Source organism: Zonotrichia albicollis, chromosome 14 (assembly GCF_047830755.1).
Source record: "Zonotrichia albicollis isolate bZonAlb1 chromosome 14, bZonAlb1.hap1, whole genome shotgun sequence".
Lineage (NCBI taxonomy): Eukaryota > Metazoa > Chordata > Aves > Passeriformes > Passerellidae > Zonotrichia > Zonotrichia albicollis.
In genome coordinates, this window is record NC_133832.1 from 19,452,971 (window position 1) to 19,479,716 (window position 26,746).

The window sequence follows — 26,746 nt, forward strand, 5'->3', positions numbered from 1 at the left end:
ACAGGAGGGTTTGGGGATGTTACATAAGAGCTGCCAGGAGAGTTCCCCTGGACTGAATGCCTTTATATTGCATTATATTTATATCCATTTTATATTTATTACATATTGACCCGTGGGTTTGGGATTCTGTGCAACCACTGAGCGCAGCCAGCTCAGGTTTTGCCTTCTGCATGGACCAGGGCAGGCTCAGCTCTTGTGCTGGGACATTCCATTTTAGCCCATGGAAAAAAATTACCAACCTTGTGTGAGGATTTACAAGCCAAAAGGGTTTGAGTAGGATGATGGTGAATTTGTCACAGGGTGAAAAAGCAGAATTTTGGGGTTTTTAGAATGGGGGTTCAAGAGGCAAGATGGAGGAATCTGGGTGTGTCCTGTCCTTCTTTTTCTTCTTCTTGTCCTCCATCTTCTGCTGTGATGGTGGCACTTTTGGGTTGGTTTAGAGTAGAGACAGACTGTCTGACATAGGTGATAGGTATTGGAAAATTATTGTCAATAAAGTACATGTGGTTCAAGGTATAAAAAGCCAACACCACCCCAAGGGCAGGGACTGTGCTGCAATCCAACCTGCTGGACAGACCTCAGCAGGTCAGAGAAAGAATAGAATAAATAAGAGAAAATAAACAACCTTGAGAAGCAGAACTGATGAATCTTGACTTCTTCTTCTGTCGTGGGGCTGGGAAAAAAAAGAGAATTTCTAATACCTCAAAAGTCATCTCAAGCACAGAAACCCGAGAGTCACGGACAGAAGTTACCCAACGAACGTGGCACCAAAGCAGAGCTGCAGCTCTGGCTGTCCCCAAGCTTTGTTTGTGCTGGTTCTAAAGGAGAAGCCTGATGGATCCAAGGAGTTTCCCAGATCCAAGGAGGTTCCCAGAGCTGCCCTGAGCAGCAGGGCAGGTGGCACAGGTGAGCTTGGCTCCCTCCCATCCCTGCCTGCCTGCAGGGCTCTCTCTGCTGCACCAACAGAGCACTGGGTGTGGGACTGCAGAGCTTCCCTCTCCTGCCCTTTATTGCTTTCCAGTCGCTCTCTGCTGATGCAGAGGTCTCTTTATGGCTGGGAGACTCTCACAGCTCTAAACTGCTCCTGTGTTTTCTGGGGACTTCACAAGTTCCCAGAGCAATTTAAACTCGGCGTGGTAAAGCAGGCCTTAAAAGTTCCCTTCCTTTTTCTTACCTTTTAGGAAGTGGCATCAAACTGTCCTTTCAAAATGAGTCTGGGTTTATGATTCAGCGCTGTGCAGCAGCCCCAAGTAAGCTGCTATGAATCATTCAAAGCAGGGAGATAATAACACTCCTAGTTAAGATCCAGGTTTATATTATGTATGTTTATAAAACAGAAATAGGCGTCTCTGACTGAGTACCGACATCCCAGCCTATTCTGGGAAGTCTTTTCTGTGACTTATGTAGTCTTTGATCAGTTTTTACCAGTGTTCAGTGAACAACTTCATGTTTACTTATCTGAGGATTTTTTAAAGTATTTATAATTAAAGTAAATCTAGTATGTTGTAGCAATAGACTAGTGTCCTTTGTGGAGACACTACTTTAAAAAGCTGAATATTATCTTATGAAACTATAAAGAGGTGGTTTATGTTATAACTTGTCCAATTTAACAGATACAAAAAGATGCAGTTGTGCCATCAGTTCTGCCGGTCCCTCTCTTTCCTCTATTACATTACATTTAGCACTCATGCAAAATATGAAGTAGAAACAACTGGAAACTGATTTTAGAATTCCCCCAAGCAGTGGTTTTCCATCAGCTGAGTGAGCTGAACTGGTTTAATCTCTCCCACTGAATGTGATGCACTGCAGGCGTCAGGGGAAAAGGGAAATCGTGTCTGCCCATGGAAGTTTCCAGTTACCTGAGTTTGCACACACTGGGCAATCGTGCTCTGAGTCCCTGGCTGCCAGCAGGCTCTGATTCCCGCTCAGTGTGTGTTTTGGACTACTCTCTTCAAGAGGTGGAGTGCAATTAGAGCATCTTAGCTGGGTCTCTGCGTGGCCACGTTCCACCTCTCCAGAAACCCTGGTGGTGCCCTGAGCCTTTGTGAAGTATTAGTGCTGGCATTAGGAGCAGTTCCTGATTTATTATTGTGTGTCACTTTAATTAACATGCTGTTTCACTCCCCCTTCCAGGCTGTTAATGAAGATGTTAAATAAACAGGACCAAACAGTGATCCCTGCAGAGCCGCACCAGACACCTCCCACCAGCTTGATGCATTGCCATTTTTCATTACCCTTTATTTGCACTCAGCCAGCCATTTTTAAATCCAAGTGACAGTCCTCCATGTCCAAGCCAATTTGAATTAATTTTGCGAGCAGAGATTTTGTAAGACACTACATCAAGTGTTTTACTCAGACCAGATATATTACACATGCTTTCATCCACTAATTTTCTAAAGCTATCAGAAAAAGCAATCAAGCTTTGAAGATTACTAGCACCCAGCCAGCTTTTTGCTGGTTTATTCACTTACAAAACCAATCTTGGCATTATTAAAGATTTGCCACTCCTTCAGCTGATGAGTGATTTAAAACAATGCATCTTTCTAATCCATTACCTTCCCAAAATAACACAGAGCCCTGATTATTCCTCCTAAGTGCTATTTTAGGGCTGGGTGGTGTGTGAGTTTAAATTGTGATTGGCAGACAGATATTTTTCTTGAAAAGGATCCGTGATTTCAGCAGCTTAGCTTATGTTTATTTTACATGCTTCCAGCTGTTAGCTTGTATCAGCAGTTATTCCTTATTCCCAGTATGGAAGCAAGCAGGTCCTGTGGCACCTCTTTAATTATATCAGGGAAGGAACATCAGACTGGCAGCACAGGTAAAAAATACAGTCTGGCAGGATTAGTCCTCACAAAACCAGATTTATTTCTTACAGCAGAGGAACATGCCAGTCAAAATAAACTTTCTCTCCTTATTTAATATATCCCTTCCCTCTATGTTTTATTGCCTGCTCATGCTATAAATTGTTATACTTAAGACTTCTAGTCAGAATTTGGGGTTTTTTTTCCTCTTTTGGCTTGTTCATTCCTTATTCTTCTGTCTGCCTGAAGCTGGAACCATTTATTCAGCACCTGTTCCCTTCCTGTGGTTGTGAAGGGCTGTGTTTGTTTTCCAGATGTGGTTTGGGGCACAGAGAAATGTGGTGCCTGCAAGTTTCTGCAGACTCTTCACTAAAAATGGGAAGGTTTCAGGTATTTTTCCCTCCTACTAAACTGTTTTTTTTACAGCTGCCCCCACTGAAACAATTTCTCTTTTTCTGCCAGTGTCATTCAAATACAGTTCTTGGTTATTCCCTTACCTGGGGCTCAGCTCTGCCTCTGCTTTGTCGATGGTGTTATTACTGAAATGAATCCAAAAAGTTTCCTGCTACATTTCTCTAAATTTTTCATGCTGTTAAGTCAGCTTGTTCAGGGTAAAAATTTTCAAACTGGAATGTCACCCTCACAAAAATGCTGAGTGTTTTGCTGACTTCTGTGAGTTTAGGGGATCCTACAATGGATGTTGAATTGTTTATTGAATGTGGTTTTTCTTTATTTCTTCACTCAATTTTATTTATCAAAATGAATGGTCTCTTGCTTGAAGTCTTTCAGCTCCTAGTGGAGTGACTCCATCAGAATACCCAGTGCTGAACTCCTTTGCATGTGTGCATGAAGGCAGAAAGCACATTGATTTTCCTCCCAAGGATAAGGGAAACAAAGGTCAGAGCTGCTCAGGCTCTAATTTATGCAAGATTAATGCAGAGAATACAGCAGAGTTCACTTAATGAAGGTGAAACATGCAGATGAGTGAAGAAGTATCAGTTTCAGTTTTGATTGCCCAGCTGAAAGAATATAAAATAATACAATAATGTAAAATATCTTTAAAAAGAATTCCTGATTCAGAGGTAAGCAGTAGTGTGCAATCCTGTTCTGAGCTGGAAACAGGGAGCTCAGGCCTCGTTTCCCTCTGCTCAGCCTTTGGAATATCCTGCATTTTCTGCTTCCACACTTGTGGAAAGCTGGGCACCGTTCTGTCATTGGTGAGGCTGCACTGGTGGGACGAGGCTGTCTCACAGAAATATTCCTGTGCTAATGCTCTCGTGGCTGCTGGAGCAAATCCAGAGGTTTGTGTTAATCAGCGTCTGCAGTCCTTAAAAAGAAAAAAATTGCTGATGAGCTCAGAATGATAAGAAATGTCTGGCGTCTGCAGCAAAGTGCCTGGAGTGAGGAGTCTTCTCTCCACGGATTGACCTTCTGGAGCTTCAATTGTGCATTTGCACTCACACCCAGCAGTGCTCTGCAGCTCAGGATTGTGTTGTCAGCTGCCTTTAACTCTCCCTTTTAGTCTCTCTTTGCTTTGCAGAGCTTTTCCTTAGCACAGTGACAGGGACACAGAGCAGACAAGTCAAAGCACAGGGAGAAAAAAGAACTTTGGTGTTACTGCAGCAGGAAAGAGCCACTGCCAGTGTCTGTGTGGAGCACTCCCATTTGTACAGTCTGCTGTTGTAAATGAAGCTCTGCTCTTTGGGAGGGATTTATTGTCCCTAAATGGACAGGTATGGATTTACTGTGGGTTTGAGGGGCTAAAATGAGTTTTGCTGCTGTGCATTCACAGGAGTGGCTCTGTGTCTCCTCTTGCTTGGTGACCTGCCCCAAATCCAGGTCCTGTTCCGTCACCTCCTCCTGAGCCTCTCCCGTTATTATTGATGAGCAACAAGCACACAAAAGTTCAGCCGTAATTTCTCTCCTTAAAACCGGAATGGAGGCTTTGGAAACAGCTTCATTTTCAGCAATGTGCTGCAACTTGCACTCCAAGCAGAAATAAAAACGCCCATTTCACTCTGTAACTGACTTTAATCTCCAAATTTGGCACACTAGCTCCTCAGAGGTTAACTGAATTTTCAGCCCACCAAACAGAAGTCCTTAAAATGTTTACTGGAGTTCTGCTCAGATTTTCTCATGTTTCATGGATTTTCTGAACTAGTTCAGCCCGATGTCAAGTTTTAAACAGCTGCCAGGCATCTGAGAGACAGAAAACTCCTGAACATGCAGCAGGAGCTCTGCATTCATCAGGATCTGGTGAGTTTCAAAGACCGTTCACAGACACCCGCTGAATGTTGTTTTTGGAAGTTTCTAGACAATATTTTGTTGAAAAAAACCCCAATCCTCTCTGAAAAAACTGATGAACTCTGCCTCTCTTTTTAAATGCAAAGATCACAGCTATTCTTCTGTGCTCTCTCCTCATCTGCAGTCAGTGCAAACCAGGGGTCAAGGTAGGGCCTTGTGTGCTGAGTGTGAAGGGAGGAAATAAAGCTCCATTGGCACCAGGTTCGTGTTCTCCCTCCAAAGCTCTGCCAGGTGCTCCCGAGCCCTTTGTCTGAATTCCTGGAGTTGCGCTGATAAATTGGGAGGAAGAAATGTCATTCGCAGCTTTATTAAACATCTGTAATGCCTATTACTTAATTAAAACCCAGCCTGATAGAAGCCCAGATTGCATCTGCCTGATAAGAGATATTCCACTGTTCTCTTATCATGGAAACTGTTGTGTTTGACTGAGTTTTCCCTCTATTTCCGAAATCAAATGTTGAATTAATGAGCTTCTTCCTCCCCTCCGATTTCCAAAAGCAAAGAAAAGAACAATATTCACGTTGGCAAGAATTTCCTGCAGTACTAAAATATATTTCTGCTGTGCTGGCTTTTCTGTATTTTTTGTGCTTCTCTTTTGTTTCTAACAGAACTGGTTGCTTCCCCAAAATCTTATGAGAACTTTTAGACTGCAATCAATTTCCAGTGTCTTTATGAAAGCAAAGCTCTGTCATTATGTTCCCAGAGGGATGTACCAGTAAACCTGAATCTGGGGAATAAAATTGGAGGATTACTGTTTCTTGTCATGTATTTCAGTTTTATGGTGTTGAGTACACTGGAATGGCTTAGTAGGGACAAAAAACAACAGCAGGGAAGGGAAATAGCTATTAATGTCCTATCAGAGCTTGATAGGGCTAGGTAGAATTTAAAAAAAACCCCAAACTTGTGATATCTTCAGCAATTGTAATTTCAATTACTTGCTAGCTAAAGGCAACTTTCACTGCTCCAAGTTAGGAAATCATGTAAATAGACTAATTAATATAATTTGCCTTGTGCTCCACTAAGAGAACAAAACCAAATATTTCATTTTCTAAGAGGAAAAAAAACCCCAAAACCCATGTAAACTAAATATTATAAATATGCAGTCCATCTGTAAAGCAAACATTGCATTTTTCCTGTCATCCCCAGCATTTCTGAGGAATTCAGCAGCATTCCCTGGGATGGTGGTGCCTTGCTTTGGCTCTGCAGCTGCTCCCCAGTGGATGGAAATGCTCCTGTGTGAGGATGAGAGGCAGCGCTCCCAGAACACTGAGGAACAACAGGGGGCTGCACGCAGAAAGGAGATTTCATCATCTTCCATCTGCAGCCCTTTAATATCAAGAGACTTCCACGAAACTTGAAATGAGTCTTTGAAATGTTCCGTGCTGTGGAGGTAGAAAGGTACAATAAATAATATTTCTCTTTTTCCTCGTGTGGAATGGAGAGATAAAGCTATTTATAAAGCTGTGAAGACTTACAAATCATTCTAACAGGTTGTCATATGTTAATGTCAGCGAGAATTTAATCACCCAAAGTAAAAAAATCTATATTTTTTTTTCTACAATCCTATCTTGTTTTCATAAGTCTCTCTATTGACAGATTCTCTTGTGATGATAGATTAAAGGAATGCCCAAGACCACAAAAATGTAAAATCAGAAAAAGTGCAGGGAGTGACCCAGTGGGTTGTTTTTAAACTGCGTGGCAGTTTTATTTTTTTGTTCTTGTAGCATTTACAGGATCTAATGAGGAGTCATTGTGCTCAGCACTGTGCACCTGCTGAACAAGGAAATAAAGAGCTAATGAATGGATGGACTGTGGAGATCCAGATTTATGCAACAAGCAGCAAGGCTTTCTGTGCAAACTCTTTGTGGAGTTGTTGGTTCAGGAATAAACAACCTTGCTTAGGAGCAGAACAGTTTTACTCATCAATTTATTAATAAAGATTTTTATGACAGCTGCTTGCCCAAAAAGCTGTTCAGTGACGGGTTTAATTTGCCATCTGGGACTGGAGTGCCCTGAATTCTTTGGCTTTTAGCCACTTTCACTCCTGTTCAAAGGAGACACATCCTTGGGCTTTCCAGGTGATCCCATGGTGAGTTTGACTTTATCCTCTGAACCAAAGAGGAGTTTTATTTTAGAGAGAAATGAAGACATGCATGATGTTAGATCTGTGAATTTATGGTTTTGTATCTAGCTCTCAGTAAATCCAGTGCTGGTGAGGTTCTTGTCCAGAGGAGGTTTGGACATCCAGCATTCCTTGGTGGCCTTTGTCCTTCATCCTGAGCTCAAATTGAAGTGGGAAAGGCTCAGCCCAAGCTTGCTGTGCTGTTATGGTGAGTATTAGAAAAAATTAACCTTAAAAACCCCCCTGTTCTCTCCTTCCAAATAATGTGATGCTGCTGATGGATCTGATGGCTTTGGCTCTTTCCTTCACTGCATATGAGCTGTACACAGAGCTGAAATGTGCAATTTGACCCCCTGTATTTCCCTTGGGGTCAGTGAGAGGGTGCAGAGCCCTGTCCTGGGTGGTGGAACACAGGTGAGGTGTCCCAGTGATGGAACACAGGTGAGGCGTGCCAGGTGACAGAACACAGGTGAGGTGTCCCAGGTGGTGGAACACAGGTGAGGTGTCCCAGGTGGTGGAACACTGGAACACAGGTGAGGTGTCCCAGGTGATGGAACACTGGAACACAGGTGAGGTGTCCCAGGTGGGGGAACACAGGTGAGGTGACCCAGGTGGTGGAACACAGGTGAGGTGTCCCAGGTGGGAGCAGGGGCTGCAAAGTTCCCTTCCCACTCCAGAGGTGCCTGGTGCAGCTGGAAATGGAGAGAACAAAAGTTCAGACACATAAACAGCACCGTGGGGCTGAGCCCTGGTGTTTGTGCTGGGGACACCCATCTCTCCCTGGGGGTTTAGGACATGGCTCTCATTTCCCTCTCCTTGCTTTTCACAATGCAGGGTTTATTTCCAAGCCCTTCTAAATGAGGAGTTCTGCCTATTAGAAACAAGGATTTACATTGCTGGGCTCCCTGATGAAGGGCTGGCTGGCTGATGGTGTGGGGTTGGGGCTGTGGTACAGTGCAGGCTGTAATAGGAAATCAAATAGTTCATTTCACAGCCATCAAGTGCATGCTGAGCTGCCTGACTGCTTTATGCTGCTTTATCTTTGAGGACATAAAACCTATTCTTACTTTATGAAAACATACTTTGTGTTGGATAATCATTTCATTTACATATAAAAGATACACTTAATAAAAATATATGAACCAAAATTGCAACAAAGATACAACATCATAAACCACCTTTTTTAAAGTCTGCTGCTTTTTCCCCTTGAAAGGCTTCATTGCCTTTAAGACAGGAGATATTGCTTCAGAACTAAAGATTTAAAGCTTTTTTCTTCTGCCTGTAGTAAAAGTAATAAAGCTTTTTATTGTACAAAGACTGTAAATATATTTAGCAATAATTTCAACAGCTGGAAGTGTCTAGATGTCTGTAGTGGAAATACAGGGATCATATTTACCTAGACTTGGCCTTGAAATTTCTATAACCCTTTTCTTTCCACCTAAGCAGCACCGAACAGTTATTGGCTGTTATCTTGTAAACACTGCAAGACAATCTCGTGGAGAAAATGACTCTGTGCAGTCTGGGATCAGATCCTGCTGGAGCAGCAGTGCTGGGAGTGTTTTCTGTTCTCGTTGTTTGTGACAAGTGTTTCCTGCTGAGAGGAACCAGCCCTGCAGGCTGGAGCCTGGCGCCCACCCCCAGAGCTCCAGGAGCTGTTCAGGGATGTTCTTTAGGGAATCCATGGCCAAAATAATCATAGAGAATGTGAGAATAATGGTTTTTATCATTGCTTGTGTTGTTCTTAATGCAGGAGGAGCTGGGGTTTGGTGCAGTGGCAGATTCAGGGGGCAGGTGAAGCTCATTGCCTTTGGAATTACAGAAAGCTGTGAAGGTCTGGAGCCTGGCACCCACCCCCAGAGCTCCAGGAGCTGTTCAGGGATGTTCTTTAGGGAATCCATGGCAAAAATAATAACAGAGAACATGAGAATAATGGTATTTGTAGTTGCTGATGTTGTCCTTAATGCAGGAGGAGCTGGGGTTTGGTGCAGTGGCAGATTTAGGGGCAGGTGAAGCTCATTGCCTTTGGAATTACAGAAAGCTGTGAAGCAAATTTCAGTTTTCATTGCTGCCAACATCTCGTTGCCGTTCTCAGTAAATATCTCAGCCCTGCCAGTGTTTCATCCCTACATCAGGATTAATGCATTTCCATTCCTGCAGTTTCCTATTGTACTCCTGTTGACCCAGGAATACAAACACACTTTCAGCTCCTGAACCTTATTATCCTCTGAGGAACGTGTGCAGGGAGACAAAGGTGCTCTGCCAGCAGTGAGCAGCCTCTTCCAACTCCATTTATAAATAAAATAAAAATAAAATAAAATAATTATAATTGTTCTAACTCTGTGTGGAGGGAAGTACAACCAATTATTGCTCAGCTCTAATTACAAAATAGAAACGAAATACAGGCACAGACTCATTCCTTGGGGGGGAACAGTGATCAGTAAGTTTGAGGAGTGTGGACAGAATATCTGTTGAAATTTCCTTGAAGGGTAAATACTTGCAGAGTTTCCAGGAAAAAAAGGGAAAATACTCCAAAATATTAGTTATCTCCACAGAAATTTTTCTTTTTGGGGTTTTTCAGAGCTGCACCTAGGCCTTTCAGCCATTCAGGTTTTTCTGGACATGGTCTCCTACCCTGGCATGTCGAATGTGGATGTGACCTGCTGTAAAATGTTAATTTATTCTCCCATTGAATGGTTCTGATGACCTTTTGGTAGAGGTTTCTCTTCTTCTCAGCTGCCCTCTGCTCTGCCTTTTGCGCTCTGAAATTGAGGAGACCACACTGAACCGGAGAAACTTTGATTAACAGAACAAACATTTCACTCAGGAAATTTTAAATTTTGACTTGTAATACTTCACACTTCAAAACAGCATGAAAAAATCATATCTTTATGTCTCAAAAGGTTTTGAGAAAGTACTGAAACATCCAGTTTTTGACAGCATCTTGCCAGCTACTTGAATTTGAAACATGAGAAAAGTCTCTGGAGCATACAGGAAGAGTGATGATAGTCAGAAGGAAATGGATTGTGTATTGTTGGAAAACAAGACCTATCCAAACATGCAAGAGAAATGGAAGGTATCAAATCAAGACAAATGTTATTGTGCTGATAATAAGTTGGTTAAGACAGTAAAGTTTTCTAATAAGGCTGGAGGAGGAGACTTCTTTCTGATGGATGGGAGGACCACCAAAATGAGGAAAAAAATCTGTAAAGTAATGCATCTCTCAGTTTCTAACAACAGCTGTTTTAAAAATTATTAATGAAACAGATTTGAGTAACTTTTAAACATAATATCTTAGTATTAGTGTTAAATTTTGCTGCAATAGGCAGCAAACCCTGCACACCATGAATTTCTAAGTTGAAATGTTTAATGGTGCACTTTAGTGGAAAGTAGAAGAGCATTTTTAAAAGTAGACATCAGTAGTGATTGGAAATGTCAATTAACATGGTGTAAACAAGCATCAGCTCGTGTATTTCTGTGAAATGGAATCAAACTGTCTCGCCAGTGGGTAAAGTTCTTTTCTTTGCCACTGAAAGGGAGCAGTTCCATGGCTACAGACCTGCAGGTGATCGATTATACAGGCTATCAGATATAGATTATTGCATTATCCAATTAATTCTTAAATCTGGGACAGGATTTACTGAATTTGATTGTAGGAAACACTCACTTGACAAGAGCATTTTTTCTGGGATCCTTTGGGGATGGCAACTGAATTTTGGGTTGGTAAAACACAAATCACATGTTCAGCTGATAGAAATTGACAGTGATTTTAATACAATTCCACCTGGTTTACCAAGATGTTATGCTTTGGGTCTAAAATGCATTAGTAAGCCTGATTTCCACCTGGCTTGTCTTAAAATAATGGTAATAATAATAGTAGTAGTAGTAGTAGTAGTAGTAATAATAATAATAATAATAATAATAATAATAATAATAGCTAATGTATTAATATTGTTATAATAATATATTATTATTAATAATATTGTATAATAGTATTATACAGTAACAGATTTAGGTCTCCTATTTGGGTAATAAGATAAGTAAAGATACTATCCTCTACAAAAATAGGCCTCTATTGATGAACTATTGATGAAATATAAAGTATCTGCACAGGAAGATTTGTTTTCTAAGCAGAGACAGGAGGTTGTCCCAGTACAGAAGCCACAAGGGTTTGGGCTCCACCTCTTGCCAGGAATAAAAGTGTGGCACTGCTAAAAAGTGTGACACTGCCCAACCACAGTCACCTCACAGGACCAGTGGACTGGGAAGGGAATGAATTTAAATATAAATTTTAAATAAAATTACAAAAAGGTGCTGCAATCCCCTGTGGAGGAGTTCAGTGTGATGGGGCTTTATAAATAAATGTGGCTACTTGGATGCACACTGTTGAAACTGCATAACTTTGTACTTCCTTTAATGTTTTTAATTCTCCCCTCATAAAACCAAATTCAAGTTGCACAGTGTAGCAGTTGAGGAGAAACTGACACTGAATAATGGTAATTTTGGTTCTGAAATGAGCTAAATCCTCCTTGTTCCCACCCCAGGATGAGATGGATGAACATTCCTGGCTGTGTTTCCTGCAGACCTTGCTCTCCCCTGCACCTTCGTGGCACAGACAAATCTTCAGCTCACAGAATGGGGACAATTAGAATGGAAGAAGTTTTTATGGTTTGACTCAGAGACTTTCATTGTGGTTTATTGGAGAGTTAGAAGCATCAGCCTCTCAGAAGTTAATGACCTGCCTGAAATAATGGGGATTTTAGAAGATGGAATGTTACTAAATTAATAAATATAATAAATATTAACTATTTCACTGCAAGTATATGGTCTATCTGAAAATAAAGCTGAGAACAATGCTGGGTTTTCACTTCAGAAGTGATGGTTTCATATACAACTACAACATTTTTTATTTATGATGTTGATATTCAGAACAGAGCTGTGGATTATATTCATCATGCCCATCTGGGCTGTGCTTGCATGCTAATTAAAATACAATTCCCTTAATGTGGAGATGCTCTCTGTCTTCAGGCTGGGGTTCCTTCAGCAGGTTCAGGACAGCCTGATAAGTGTGGGGAAAAGTTTCAGTGCTTGCTCTTATGTTTATGGTGAAGCAGGGAAAGTTTACCAGCTCCCCAGGTAATGAGCTTCCAATACAGGAAATATTTAGGGATGATATAGGATCTACTGAGGAAAATGGAAAGTATGATGAGAGATGAAATGAATTATAGACAAGTGAAGGAAATGGGGAAAGTTTTAAGAGAAATTGTTTTATATAGAATAGTTATTATAACACTTAGTCATTAAAACAGCAGTAATAAAATTATATTTATAGCTGAATAAGGAGTCTCGGTGTGATTAAGATATGGAAGCAGCTAATTGGACTGCTGAAATATTAGGATATTGAAGTGATGAAAAGTATACAAATGAAAATAAAAGTGCATAAAAATTAATGAGGAGACCGAAATAGGAAATGGAATAAAGGAAAATAACAAATGAAGCAATGTGGAATGAATAAACACCCAGCTGGAAGACAAGGAGATATGGAGGACATTGCAGCAGTGACGGGACATCCATTGCCCCAGAGGTGCTGCAGCTGTGCCCAGGGGCAGGGCTTGGGGTTTCTGGGGGTGCAGAGGAGGATTTCTGCACACCAGGATCTCACAGGTGCAGGGTGGGCTGTTTCTCACCCTGTGTGTGTGTGTCAGGTTTCTGTGGGTGCACAAGCACGATTTCTGCACACCAGGATCTCCCTGGTGCACGGTGGGCTGTTCCTCACTGTGTATGTCAGGTTTTTGAGGGTGCAAAGGATGATTTCTGCAGGTTTTCCCTGGTACAGGATGGGCTGTTCCTCACCCTGTGTGTGTCTGTGGGCGCACAAAGATTATTTCTGCAGGATATTCCTGGTGCAGGGTGTTCCTCACCCTGTGTGTGTCTCAGGTTTCTGTGGGTGCAAAGGATGATTTCTGCTCCCCTGGATCTCCCTGGTGCAGGATGGGCTGTTCTCCTCCTGTGTGTGTCAGGTTTCTGAGGGTACACAAAGATGATTTCTGGTCCCCAGGATCTCCCTGGTACAGGTTGGGCTGTTCTCCTCCTGTGTGTGCCAGGTTTCTGAGGGTACAGAAGATTTCTGCTCCCCTGGATCTCCCTGGTGCAGGTTGGGCTGTTCTCCTCCTGTGTGTGTCAGGTTTCTGAGGGTACAGAAGATTTCTGGTGCCCTGGATCTCCCTGGTGCAGGATGGGCTGTTCTCGCCCTGTGTCCCCTGCTGGGGAGCCAGGCTGGATGGCTCTGAGGAGAATCAGCCTCTGCTTTTCTGGGACAGGAGGAAAGCCAGCAGGGTTTGTTGGGACACCTTTGAGCTGGATTTGGTGCAGGACTGGGTAGGAGGGAGAATATCCCATCAATTCTTGTGGGACAGGGCAGGGACAGCAGCTCACTCTGGACAAGGTGGGATTGCTCCTGTCACAGGCAGCATGGAGCAGGTTTAGGAGCTGGCCTCGCTCAGTGTCCTTTCCAAGCTCCCTTTCATCTCTTCTCTGAGGTTACTCAGTGCCCTTTTCTCTGGGACACCCCAGCTCCTCTCACAGGGCCCCCAGTGCCTCCCACAACCCTCACAGCAAGGGTTTTCCACCCAAATCCTGTCCAACCCTGCCCGTTCCCAGTCTGAAGCCATTCCCTGTGTGCTGCCACCCCTGGCCTGTCCCAGTCCCTCCCCAGCTCTCCTTTGGGCTCTGAGCTCTCCCTGGGGTTTTCTCTTCCCCAGCAGCACAACCTCCCCTCTCAGCCTCTCCTCACACCAGAGGTGCTCCAGCCCCTGAGCATCTCTTTTTCCCTCTCTCAGGTAAGAAAAACTCTTCTCAACAGCTCTCTCTCTATTTAAAGCTTTATTAATCAGATTATTCCAAGTTCTTCGACTTGTATTTCAATCCTTTCAAAATTCTTATAATAATTTTTAAGGTATTTTCCAGGCTTGGAAGATTTGGAAAAAATACTAACAATTTGGGAAAACATATAAAACATTTATGATGAAAACGATGAGATTTGCTGCACACTTCTCTCTGCAGCTTTGCAGTGATAAATTCAATAGAATTGTTACTGCAATTATATATCAGGACACACAAAGTTTATGCTTGCACATAAATATGAGATGAACTGTCCTGCCAAGCACTTTAAGTAGCAGCTGATGTTTCATTATGTCCCTGATTTACACCAACAAGGTAAGATATTTACAGTTAACTAACTCTGTAAATAATTTTGTCCTCTGAGATACCTCGATGTGAAATATGGTCAGGAATGAACAACAAAACAAAGGGTTTGGATTCAACATATTCTTTTATTAGGAGCAAACAGCTTTACCTGTTTTTATCCACTTGAATTGAATTCTGCTTTACACAGAATTATCTGATTCTGCTTACTATGTGTACCTAGAAAGGCTAAACCCCCAAGCTCCATTCTTACTGCCTGTTCTGTTAAACAGACATGGTTTCAGCAACCTCCATTCCTTGCAGGAAAACGTGGAATTTTGATTTGGATCTGGGTCTTTAGTTTTAGATTATTTTCCCCCCTGAGAAGTGTAGCTTTTATCATGACCAATGTGATGCTGTCCAGAAGGAAAAGGTATCCTACCTGCGGAAAGCCAGGCTCTCAAACTCAAATTGGGAATTTAGAGAGTACAGAGGGAGTTGCTGTGTGTTAAAGCACTGGCAACAATTCCAGAATTGATAACAAATAAATAATATAACTCTGCAAAGCCCACCATGCATTCTGGCATCCTCCTGGCTGTACTCTGCTGTATTTCAGGTACCCCCAGTGCTGGGTGTGTCTGAAAATTGAGAATTCACTGGTGCCATAGATAAAGTCAGCAGCTGAGCACAATGAGATGAGCAGCGAGCTCTGGGCCAGGTGGGTGTGCAGTTCCCTTCCCTGGGGGTGCAGAACTGCCCTGGAGGGACACAGGAGCTCATTGAGGCTTTACGGCCTCCTGTAGAACCAGCTGAACACACATCTGTGTGGCTCTAGAACCAGCTGAACACACATCTGTGTGGCTGTGGAACCAGCTGAACTGATCTGTGTGGCTGTAGAACCAGCTGAACACATCTGTGTGGCTGCAGAACCAGCTGAACTGATCTGTGTGGCTCTAGAACCAGCTGAACTGATCTGTGTGGCTGTGGAACCAGCTGAACACACATCTGTGTGGCTGCAGAACCAGCTGAACACATCTGTGTGGCTGCAGAACCAGCTGAACACATCTGTGGGGCTGTAGAACCAGCTGAACACACATCTGTGTGTGGCTGAAGAACCAGCTGAACACATCTGTGTGGCTGTGGAATCAGCTGAACACATCTGTGTGGCAGTGGAACCAGCTGAACACATCTGTGTGGCTGTGGAACCAGCTGAACACATCTGTGTGGCTGTAGAACCAGCTGAACACACATCTGTGTGGCTGTGGAACCAGCTGAACACATCTGTGTGGCTGCGGAACCAGCTGAACACATCTGTGTGGCTGCGGAACCAGCTGAACACATCTGTGTGGCTGTGGAACCAGCTGAACACATCTGTGTGGCTGCAGAACCAGCTGAACACATCTGTGTGGTGCCACAAAGGCTCTCCTCCACTTTGCTACCAGAGAAACCATCAGAGCAGTCCTCTGGATTAGCCCTGCTATTATTAGGATGATGTTTTCTCCTCTAATATCCAGCTTTGAGCTTCCTTATGCCATTTAAACCTATTGCTTATTCGCTGTGGCCACGAGGAACAGATAATTCCATTCCGCTTTGCAACAGCCTTTTATTTTCCTGATGACTGCTATAATGTTGTCTCATTTTTCTGTCTTTAGGCAAACTACTGCAATTCAATTATTCTTTTGGCACAGGTGGTATTGATTATTCCTAAGTATTCTTGTCCCTAGCACTTTTGCCATTTAAACTATCCTCTGTTTTAAGAGCTAATCTCTACCTCAATAAATCTGTCATCTGGAAGCTTAAGAAAACACAAGTATTTTTTTTTTCATACAATGTGTAAATAAATGATGGAAGACTTTACACTGGGCATTGCAGAAGCCAAATTATAAATGGGCTCAAAAAAGGATTATACAGAGCCCTTATGGAAGAATAGTCCAGAGGGAGCAGCTGAAAATAAATTTCTGAATGCAACCCCTAGCACAGGAGTTCTGAAATTATGGATTGTACCTGGGAGGGATGAACAAGGAGAGGGCTGTTCTTTACTTGCCCTGTTTCTCACATCCTTTCTCTAAGCATCTGTTACAGGATGTTGCAGTTGTGACCTTCTTTTGTGGGATTGCTTCATCCTTAATGAGCTTAGGATACCCTGGTTTGCATATGCATTTTGTAAATTTGTTGGCTTATTATTTCTGATAAAACTCATAAAAGGATTATGGGCCTCTTATCTGCTACCAGATTAATTGTGAGCTAAACCAGCAAAGGTTAAGAGGTTTGCCATTTCCTTTCTTCTCCTCCTGCAGATGGCTGCCTGAGTCTCTCTAAAAACATTTATCCTTCATCTTGTTCATTAGTTGTTGACCTATACCTTGTAATACAATCCTCACTCCTTTTTAAGATAAAGGGAAAAAATTATGTAATTATGGAGATAGTCTCATTCTTTGAAACATCTAATTATTTTTTTCAACTGTCCTTATTTCTTGGTTTAAGTTTTAAGACAGGGAATTCCAGTTCTGAATTATTCAAGAAAAGAAAAAAATCATAGTGCCCGTTTTTAAGTAGCATCACTTTGGTTTTACTTACTTCCCTCTCCTCCTTCTCTTTTTTTTATTATTAAGAAATGTGGTTGAGATTGGTCTTTGGAGGAGAGTAAATTGATTCTGTACAACCTGGGTATTATTGGTGGGTGGGGGAAGAGCCAATTAATTGAATGTCAGGGCTGATATCAATCCCTTTTCCAGCTTCTATTTTCTGACTCATTTTGTGATTTCTTGGTAATGTTTATCTCCACCTGGCATTCAATGCTGTGACATGACCACCACAGAATATTATTTTTATTTTATCCGCTCTGGCAAGGATTGTATATTTTGGTCTCTAACCCTGTCCTTCCAGGGTGGGTTTTGCTGCAGCCCCTTCTTTCCTGGTGGGCTGCAGATACAACCAAGTGCAACCATCAGCAGTTCTGTGCCAGTGGTGGGGTGGTCTGGGATGGAATGGGGAATAAAGGATCCCTCTGAGGGTCTGACAGCCCTGGCAGGTGCTGATAACCCTGACCTGCCCCAGGTGGGGCATTGGCATCCCTGCCCCACCCTGCCCAATCCAATCCAATCCAATCCAATACAATACAATCCAGCCCAATCCAATCCAATCCAATCCAGCCCAGCCCAATCCAGCCCAGCCCAGCCCAACCCAGCCCAACTCAATTCCATCCAATCCAATCCAAGCTATCCCAGCCCAATCCAACCCAGCCCAGCCCAGCCCAGCCCAGCCCAATCCAATCCAATCCAATCCAAGCTATCCCAGCCCAATCCAACCCAGCCCAGCCCAGCCCAGCCCAGCCCAATCCAATCCAATCCAATCCAGCCCAGCCCAGCCCAACCCAACCCAGCCCAACTCAATTCCATCCAATCCAATCCAAGCTATCCCAGCCCAATCCAGCCCAGCCCAGCCCAGCCCTGGCACTCTGGGCTCAGGGTTAAATCCCATTCCCAGCTCCTGCCTCATCCCCTGGCTCTGCCCAAGCCCCTGGGCTCCTGCTGGAGCTGTGCCCCCCTGGCTGCAGAGCAGGTAAGGGATCAGGGCAGCCCAGCCTTGGGGCTGGGATTGGAGCTGCTGCCTCCTGAGGTTCCTGGGTGGGTTTTTGGGGGACTGCAGGTGCTCTGTTCTGCAGTGGGTTCGGTCCTTTGGCTGTTGGGAGTTGCTGCAATGTTTGTTTCCTTATTGAAATCTTCTCTGAGGAATGTTTTGAAAGTAAATGGATTTGGGGCACAGTTCATGGCCGTTCATGCCAGCCTGTGCCAGCTTCGGTTGGTGGGGATGTGTTGGGTTAACTGAGTGCTCCATTGGGATTGTTTGCTGTTCCTGGTGGATAAGCCTGGAGAGGGGCAGTGTGGGCAGCTGAGGGTGAAAGTGTTGGAGCTGTTTTCCATTAATCCACTTACAAGTGTGAGTTAACTCCTTGAATCACAGGCAGTAAGTATTTCTCACTGGCCTTCACTTTGCTTTATGTGGCTCACCTGCTGTGATTTCAGAAAGGGAATATAAATGTTACTCTGGCACTGCAGAGTGCAGAGATGGCTGTGGAATTCTACTTGTTAATAAAAGCTGAAAATCTGTGCAACTTCATAGGAGTGACTGAAGAGCACAAAGCTAAAATCCTGCAATTTGTAGTTATTCTGTTGGTACACCAGATTTTATCTGCTTGCAGGAGCCTCAGGCTTCACTGAGGTTTCATCCAACCATTAATGACCATGTTAAAAATGAGTTTATGACAAATACCTGACTTTATTTTTGTTTTGGGGTGTGTTGAAATTATGGACTTTTGAAAGCAAAACCAAAATCCCTGTGAATGAGACCAAAATGGAGTAGAAAGATTGATTTCTTTGAATGGATGTTGTCCCCCTTTATTTTTATTTTTAATTGATTGTTCTTGTTTTCCCCTGGAGCTGCAAGGGTCTGTTTGTTCCTTCATAATATAACTCTGTCACATACATGTAGCAAAGCAAACTGATAACTGATGTGTTTTATCTGATTCCTCATGGAGAAATTCTGCACAGTATACATGATGCACAAAAATACCACAACACTAATTGAGAGATATATATCTTAATTTAGATGAGTTCTTTTCTTAGTTCTTAACAATTACTAAGTGTTTTTATGAGCCAGATACCATTTCTCGCTTTCCACAGTAAGTTTTGTAATTAACAATGGATACAAGTGGCTTCAGGCAAGATCTTTGTATGTGTGTGTATATATATATATATGAGAGATGCTTTCTCACTTTCTGCTAAGACATTTATCAGAATTGCATATTTTTGCTTTGGCAGGACCTTTATTGCCTTCCCTAAAGTTTTTAATATTTTGAGCACAGCAGTAACTTTTTTTCAATTGTTTGTGAGCTCATCTCATTTACACTTTACTTGTTAACTGAAAGTAGCATTTCTGGAGAAAATAAAATGGCATTTGGGGATGGGAATGCCTGTGAAGCTGTATCATCTGGCTTTTTGAAGATAATAGAAATGAAAATAACTAAATGCAAAAGAACAAAATTAATGATAGCTGATCTTATGTAGTGGAGTGTTCCTCTCCTAAAAACTTTCAATGGAGACAACAGTTACAAATTGTTTTGGAAAGCAAAGTCAGACTTTAAAGTGTACAAGAGGCAGCTCCATGGTCATTATACTCGCTGAACAAGCATGCAGGCAAACATCACAAAACTCAACATTTCAAAACATTTCCAAAGATGCAAGAATGCATTTGAAAGGCGCCCAGTTCTATCAAATAGCTCTGGATGAAGACTCCAGCTGAGAGCAAATTAGGAATCAGCCTGAGATGTGGCTGCTGGTTTTGGTTCAATCTGGTGCTGAGCATTTAATATCAATAGATTTTCTTGATCAGAAAAGTGGGGTTGGGATATTCCTGTGGATTCCATCACAGAACAACGCTTTGGGTGCTGTTACTGTGTTTGATGGAGCAAATGTGGCTCATCCTGACAAAGCCAAGCTGAACTAATCTTTCACGGCAATTTCTAGTAATTTTTTTTTTTTTTTTCAATGTGTGGAATTTTCAGAACTGTTCAAACTCAATCAAGATTAAAATGCCAAAGAGGACATGATTCTTCATTATTTTATCACCAGTGGACTTGAATCAGTTCCAGTTTGGTACAAGGTATTCTGCAGGTGAAGGTTCCTGTTAATAATCCTTGCCCATGAAAATGCTGAATCTGTTAGGAGACAGTAGGAGAACACACTCATGGATGAGCTTGGTAAATACACTTGGTTTCTATAATTCTGAAATGCAGAAATGTTTGCAAAGCAGTGATGTTCTGTGCTTGAGACTGGCTTCAACAAGTCCCTATTTACCCTGTTTTTTCCCTAAACTGCTGGTGTGTAGCAGCCCCACACTATGGACTGCCCCCATGCTCAGTGTGGGATATTTTGGTGTGCAAAATGCTCCTTTGGCTGGTTTTGTACCCAAATGAAAGGCATCAGTGCATGGAGCTGTGCACTAATGAAGGGACTGATACAGAAGAATTTTTTTTATCCCCACTGCTATTTTATCAACTCAACTCTTGTGCTGTATGTTTGAGTAATGAATAGAACACAATAAATGCTGCTACATTTCTGTTTTGCTGCCAGAAGATGCGTCTCGTGGGAAAGGTTAAAGCTAACAATATGATCACTTGGTGGCTTCAGCACTCCACTCAATCAAGGCCTTCTTTGTTCTAATTAGAGCTGCAGAATTGTCCCTGTGCAGGGGTGCAGCAGAAACCTGCAGGATTTCAAACGGGCAACTGCAGCAGCTCCTGCCAGGTGTTCAGGAAATGTCTCCTGGCTGCTGTAAGAGATGGGGGGAATCTTTATGTTCAAGAACAGCTATTTCCCTGAAATTAGGGACATATTTAAAATGAACAGCTATTTCCCTGAAATTAGGGACATATTTAAAATGAAATGCCCCTCAAAAAAACCCCAAACTTTTTCTATCTTCAGTCTTTTTCATAACTAAAACACCTTTTTTGTTGCTTTTTTTTTTACTTGCCTATACAAAAATCTGGGTGGTTTTTTGTTGGTTTGTTGGTTTTTTGGTTTGTTTTTTTTTTTTAATATTCTGTTTAAATTGGCACAATTCCAAACATAGCTGGTTATCAAAATTAACTCCATATCCTTTGATCTTCAAAAAGACCTCTTTAAGATTGAGAGAAAATATTTATTATTATTTTACCATTAAATATTTAAAAAAATACCATTGTACTAATGCTGACCCATGCATCTTTAATGGGTGTGCCTCACTGTAAGAGAACTTTGGTTTATCTTTTATTTTAGGTGCAGTTAGTATACAGTTCTTGAAATCAGGATTGGTCTGCTACTGTCCTTAAGCTTTCATCCTATTGGAGTGAGGGTTTGTTCCATGTTATTTTATTTAATTTCCTTTCTGCCCTGCTCTGACTGAGCAGGTGCTGGCAATGTGTGACACACACACAGATGATCTCACTGCACAGATGTTTGCAAGACACTTTTTCAGTCTCCTACTACTGTTTGGGAAATAAGGGATGAAATACTTTTAAGAGAAGCTCAGAACACTGAAAAAATCAGTGTTCAAATCACTTCCCAGAGCCTTTGGGACACGCTTAGGGCAGATGGCAATTTGCCACCAAAGCACTCAAACTTTCTGAGTTACTTTAACACTGTGGAGCAAGTCACAGACAAAATTCTATTTGATTTCTGATTATTCTTCTATTATATTAAATGGGCCAAGCATAAGTGAGGTTTACCCTGGAGAACAGCAGGAATAATGATGCCTTGCTGGAAATACTGAAATAAAGAATCTGTTGGCTTTTAAAACTTTTTAGTGAGAATCTCCTGGCACACTCCTGGTAGTAGTTCAGAGAAAAGAGCCACATCCCATTTTCTGGGTGTAAAATCTGCAGTCCTTTTTTCCTCTTGAAGAAAACATTCATGAAATTGTTGAGGACACTGGAACTTCCTCATGTCCATTGCAGAAGAAGCCATTAGGCAGTAATTGAGGACATCTGGTACCCACCTTGGTACTTCAATTCCTGATGATTTTGGGTCCCAGAACTGATTTTTACTGTTCCATTCAAACTGATATGCCTGGTTTGGGCAAGAATCTTACAGTCACTTACATCCTGTGGTTTCTAGTGGGATGTTTGGATCCCACAATGAAGCAGATGCAAATGGAGCTTTTAATAACTTTATTTATGCCTACTTTTTGATGGTGGGTCCTGAACAATGTCGAGCAGTAGGAGATTATCCTGAACAGACCTTCTATTTCCACCAGCACTCCTTCCCTAAGTTCTAGTGAGCATATGTGTTAGGTATTTTTAAGTTTTGAGCAGTAATATGGGAAATTATAATCTTACAGACTTTCTCACCAACATGCAGGAGAGTTTTGATCAATATCTAACTGCTCAAACTTCTTAGGGGCTTTAGTCTTTTTCTGTTTGAACAAAGAAGACCCAAATGCTCAAAAAAGTCTCCTTAGTGTTCTGTTTAATTCCATAATATCTAGTTCAGGTTCGATAACAAGTTTGAGATTTCCGGCTTTAAAGTTTGTTCCCCTTATAATGGACCTTCTTAACACAAATGTCTTGAGTATCTTTTTTGCACTGTCCTTGGTTATATCAGTAAATGACAAATCTGCCTGATTGTTGTAGTGCCATTGGTTAGTCCCAGAAGAATATCTAGGTTTGAATTAAGAAACAGTATTTCTATAAAATATCTAGTAAATATTGAGTTCCACATGTGTAATTTGCAAAAGCCAATATAATCTGAGTGGGAGCTACCTAAAATAGACACTCTGCAGTGCCAAGGGGAGCTCAAGGGGTCAGCTGGGCCAACTCTTACTGATGGCTATGGGCAATTGTGCAGAACAAAACAGTTTGAGCAACTCTCCTCAGGAAAAACTTGAAAATCCAGTCAATTTATTCCCAGAGAATGACTTAAGTGTGAAAGAACTGAGTCAAAACACGTCCTTAAATGAGTCTGATAGAAGGAGTGAAAATAGATCCCCTCTTTGCTGGGTGTCTTCAAGGGGCTGTGCAACAGACAGAGACACATGCTGGCCAAACAGCTCCCAAATGTTTCCTTCCCCTTGCGCTGATTATCTATATAAAACTCCATTGCGCCAGCCAAAATTTCATTTTCGGAGAATATTTGACAAAATGGGCCTTGCAAGGGAGGAAGAGTTGTGTTGTGCCTGGGAGCACAGCAGAGCTTAGATCATGAGAGACTGTGAAACTTCTCAATTGAATTCTGTTCCGCTCGTGGTTCCATGAACCTGCTGGTGAGAGGTTCCATTGTCCAGAGTGGTTTGGGGTTAAAATTGGGGAATTTGTGCAGGAGCTGGTGGGAGGTTCCATTGTCCAGAGTGGTTTGGGGTTAAAATTGTGGAATTTGTGCAGGAGCTGGTGGGAGGTTCCAGTACCCAGAGTGGTTTGGGGTTAAAATTGTGGAATTTGTGCAGGAGCTGGTGGGAGGTTCCAGTGCCCAGAGTGGTTTGGGGTTAAAATTGTGGAATTTGTGCGGGGGCTGGTGGGAGGTTCCAGTACCTAGAGTGGTTTGGGGTTAAAATTCTGGAATTTGTGCAGGGGCTGGTGGGAGGTTCCAGTGCCCAGAGTGATTTGGGTTTAAAATTGTGGAATTTGTGCAGGAGCTGGTGGGAGGTACCAGTGCCCAGAGTGGTTTGGGGTTAAAATTGTGGAATTTGTGCAGGAGCTGGTGGGAGGTTCCAGTGTCCAGAGTGGTTTGGGGTTAAAATTGTGGAATTTGTGCAGGAGCTGGTGGGAGGTTCCAGCGCCCAGAGTGGTTTGGGGTTAAAATTGTGGAATTTGTGCAGGGGCTGTGCTGGGAGGGACCCTGGGAATGTGGTGAATTAGCAGTGGAGATCTGTGTGGCTGCCTGGGCATCTCTGCCATGGGCTGGGGTCACTTGGGGAGGCCCAAGGGGCTTGGGGTGAAGGCTGCAGAGCCTTTCCTTGATCTGCTGAGGATTTGCACTTGGCACAGGGTCAGGTCAGAGAGAACGGATGGAGGTGCTCAGCAGACCTCTCCTCCCTCACTGGGACAGGGGGACCTGTGCTCTTTTCAGCTTTGGGTGATTTTTGTTGTGGCTGGCGTTTGCTCCTGCCTTTGAGGCTGGATTAGCTGGACATCTGCTGCTGGAGATTTTCTCCTCCTCGTTAGAGAGACACGAGCTGCTGCCGTGCCAGCCTTCTGATGTCTGTCCAGAAGATTCTGCAGGCACTGAGACCTGCTGAGCTGTGAGTTTAATTATCCTGGCAGGTTGTTAGAGACAAAACAAAAGATGGGAATTGCTGCTCTGATATCAGGAGCCTGTACAGAAAATTCCCAAAAGAATACATAAAAATGTAAACTGCTTAGTAATATGGCACTTTTTCTACTCAGGAGCTGCCTAAATGAGCTCTACATGTTTCTGGAAATTCTGGAGTTGTGATTGTGTTTACTTTTAATGCTTAATAGACACTAAAAATGACTTTTTATGGGGTGAAAGTAAAATAAAACATTTGCATTTGTTAACATTTTCTCTGTCTGAAAACAGGGGATTGTTGACTGATGCCAATCAAATTTGGCATTGGATTCTATTGTGTTTGATACAGTTATTGGCTAGAATATGGCCAGAACTTCTATTTTATATGTTAAATATTAGTGTACATTTCAATAACCCAGATATAAAATACAGTTCATTTTATTGCCTGTCATTAACCCTGCAGAGCCACCTTGCCAAGGTTCAAGCAAGTTTTGGAGGACTTCAAGACTGTCCAAAACTGCAAATGATTGAATTTAGAAGACTTAGACATTATTTTATTAAATTTTTTTTCAAGATTAGGTAACTTGCCATGCATTCAAAATGTCTGTTTTTTATTTTTATGGGATGGGGCTGTCCATTAGGGGGACAGATTGATCCCACAAAGGAGAGCCCCTGTTAGCAGCACCCTCGGATTTTGCCTCTCACATCTTGTGCAGTTCAGCCCTGCCTGTGCTGCCTGCAGAGCCATTCCCACACAGAGGTAAAACCAGGAGGAAAGAAAAGCTGCTGTTGTTGGTTAGTCCTGTGCTTCATTGAGAGCAGAGCTGCTCTTCAGGAAGACAAATATGATGAATTTATTTGCTGTGAAATGCTGGCAAATGCGCTGGCAGAGCACATTTGAAGTCTGATAGATAATGATGTAAAAGTGTGTGGCTGAGTAAAAAGTTTCCCCCACGTTCATTCCAGGTATCCTGGACAGCCCTGGATTTAGAAACAAAACACAGCTTCTGAAACAAGGTCTTGATATTTCTCATGTTTTATGGACGTATTGGATGACAGTGGTTAAAATCCAGACAGACAGAATGTCAGGAAATTGATAGAGAGTGGAAAATAAAGGGCATTATTATCTCCTTCATATTGTCTGTGGGTTTGATCTTTGTCTCAGGGTGCAATAAAACTGCAGAAGATCCAGGAAAGAATGCTGCACAATTATCAGCAGAATGGAACTGTTGTTTTTAACTAGCTCATGTTAGGAGCTTTGAGGCTGAGGAAAGAAAGCAGAGGAGGAAGTATGAATTAGCTGGAGAAAGAGAACAGGAGGGAGTTGTCTCTTCCATGTGAGAATTAAGAGCTATCAAGCTCAGCAAGTGGTTGGCTCAGTGTGATTAAAGCAAACAGTTCCTCACACAGCATGGCGTTAAGCTGTGGAAGTTGTTGATCCAGTGCATTGTGTGTAGATAATAAAATCTGTGTGGGTTCAAAAGCAGTTGGACAAGTAGGCAACAAATTCAAATCATTAAGGCTTTCTGTATTAAAAAAAAATATTACTTCTCTTCAAGAGGTTCTTGACCCCTGAATGTTTGGATTGCAGAACGTTCCCACAGAACGCTGTGAACACTCTGTCCCTGGTACTTGTCATGTTCTCAAAGCCTCCTCAGACATCTGCTGGAGTATTGAACTGGAGGCATCTTTGGTTTGACCCTGTTTCCTGTTCTTACAAGTTAGAGTACTTGTGTGTATCTGGGTTAAAAAGAATGAATAATAAACTTTTAAAAATGTGAAAGGGAAAAGGGCTCACATCCACTTCCAAGTACAAATATAAGTTAGTAACTAGAATCACAATACTTCTTATGATTCCTTGTCTCTGAGTTCTTGGGCTCATTGGTCTCACTTAAATAGTTTTGTTTTGTTTTTTTCTGGCAGAACCTGAGAACTCTGTGATCATCTCCAACCCAGACAAACCAACAAATCAGGGAACACAGCTAATGTGACACATTTAACATGTGCTTTATTGGCACATATGGAATTGTGGTGTTTCGTGGGCAAGCAGTACCAAGGTCTCTGAATAGGAACATGATCTGTTCACTCAGACTTATAAATATGTGTGTCTTACAAGTCTGTCCTTTTGATTAACAAAGATGCTGAGCTCTTGTATAAAAGCAGAGTTTTTAGAGTTGTCAGACCTGTGAAAGAGATGATTTTTCTCTATGGAACAGTTCTGAACATAACAATGTCTGCAGCGCTGTTTAGCATTTAATTGTATATTCAGCACTTTCTTGGGAAGAGAAAGATCTCCTGCTATCTGCAGAGATATTCAAAAGGCTTTCTCTCCCCATTCTTCAAAATCCCTTTAGACTGTTGTATTTGCCTTGCTATGCAGGAGCAGCAAAACAATTTCTGGAAGCTGGCGCAGCAGTTTGGGGGAGATGGGGGCAGGGGATGAACTTGATGGTGCATTTTGTGGATGTCCCCCTGACAGACAGCATTGAAGTTCGGGGTTGGGGAGCCCAGGGGTGAGGAGCAGCTCCTGCACTGGCTCTGATGTGCTGAGGGCAGGA

General features: G+C 42.4%; 2 long non-coding RNA genes across 4 annotated transcripts in view; both read left to right on the forward strand.

The window, feature by feature from the left end:
- LOC141730846 (uncharacterized) overlaps nucleotides 1-1,249 on the forward strand; it is a 38,447-nt gene extending 37,198 nt beyond the window's left edge. The window contains exon 3 of the long non-coding RNA XR_012582618.1: nucleotides 1,182-1,249. This is a non-coding gene — a long non-coding RNA (uncharacterized LOC141730846). The remainder of the gene's footprint in view (nucleotides 1-1,181) is intronic.
- Nucleotides 1,250-1,251: 2 nt separating this feature from the next.
- The window catches only part of LOC106629784 (uncharacterized), a 316,151-nt gene continuing 290,656 nt past the window's right edge, over nucleotides 1,252-26,746 (forward strand). For all 3 annotated transcript variants that reach the window (XR_012582612.1, XR_012582613.1, XR_012582611.1), the window contains exons 1-3: nucleotides 1,252-5,060; nucleotides 6,255-6,506; nucleotides 7,300-7,438. This is a non-coding gene — a long non-coding RNA (uncharacterized LOC106629784). The remainder of the gene's footprint in view (nucleotides 5,061-6,254; nucleotides 6,507-7,299; nucleotides 7,439-26,746) is intronic.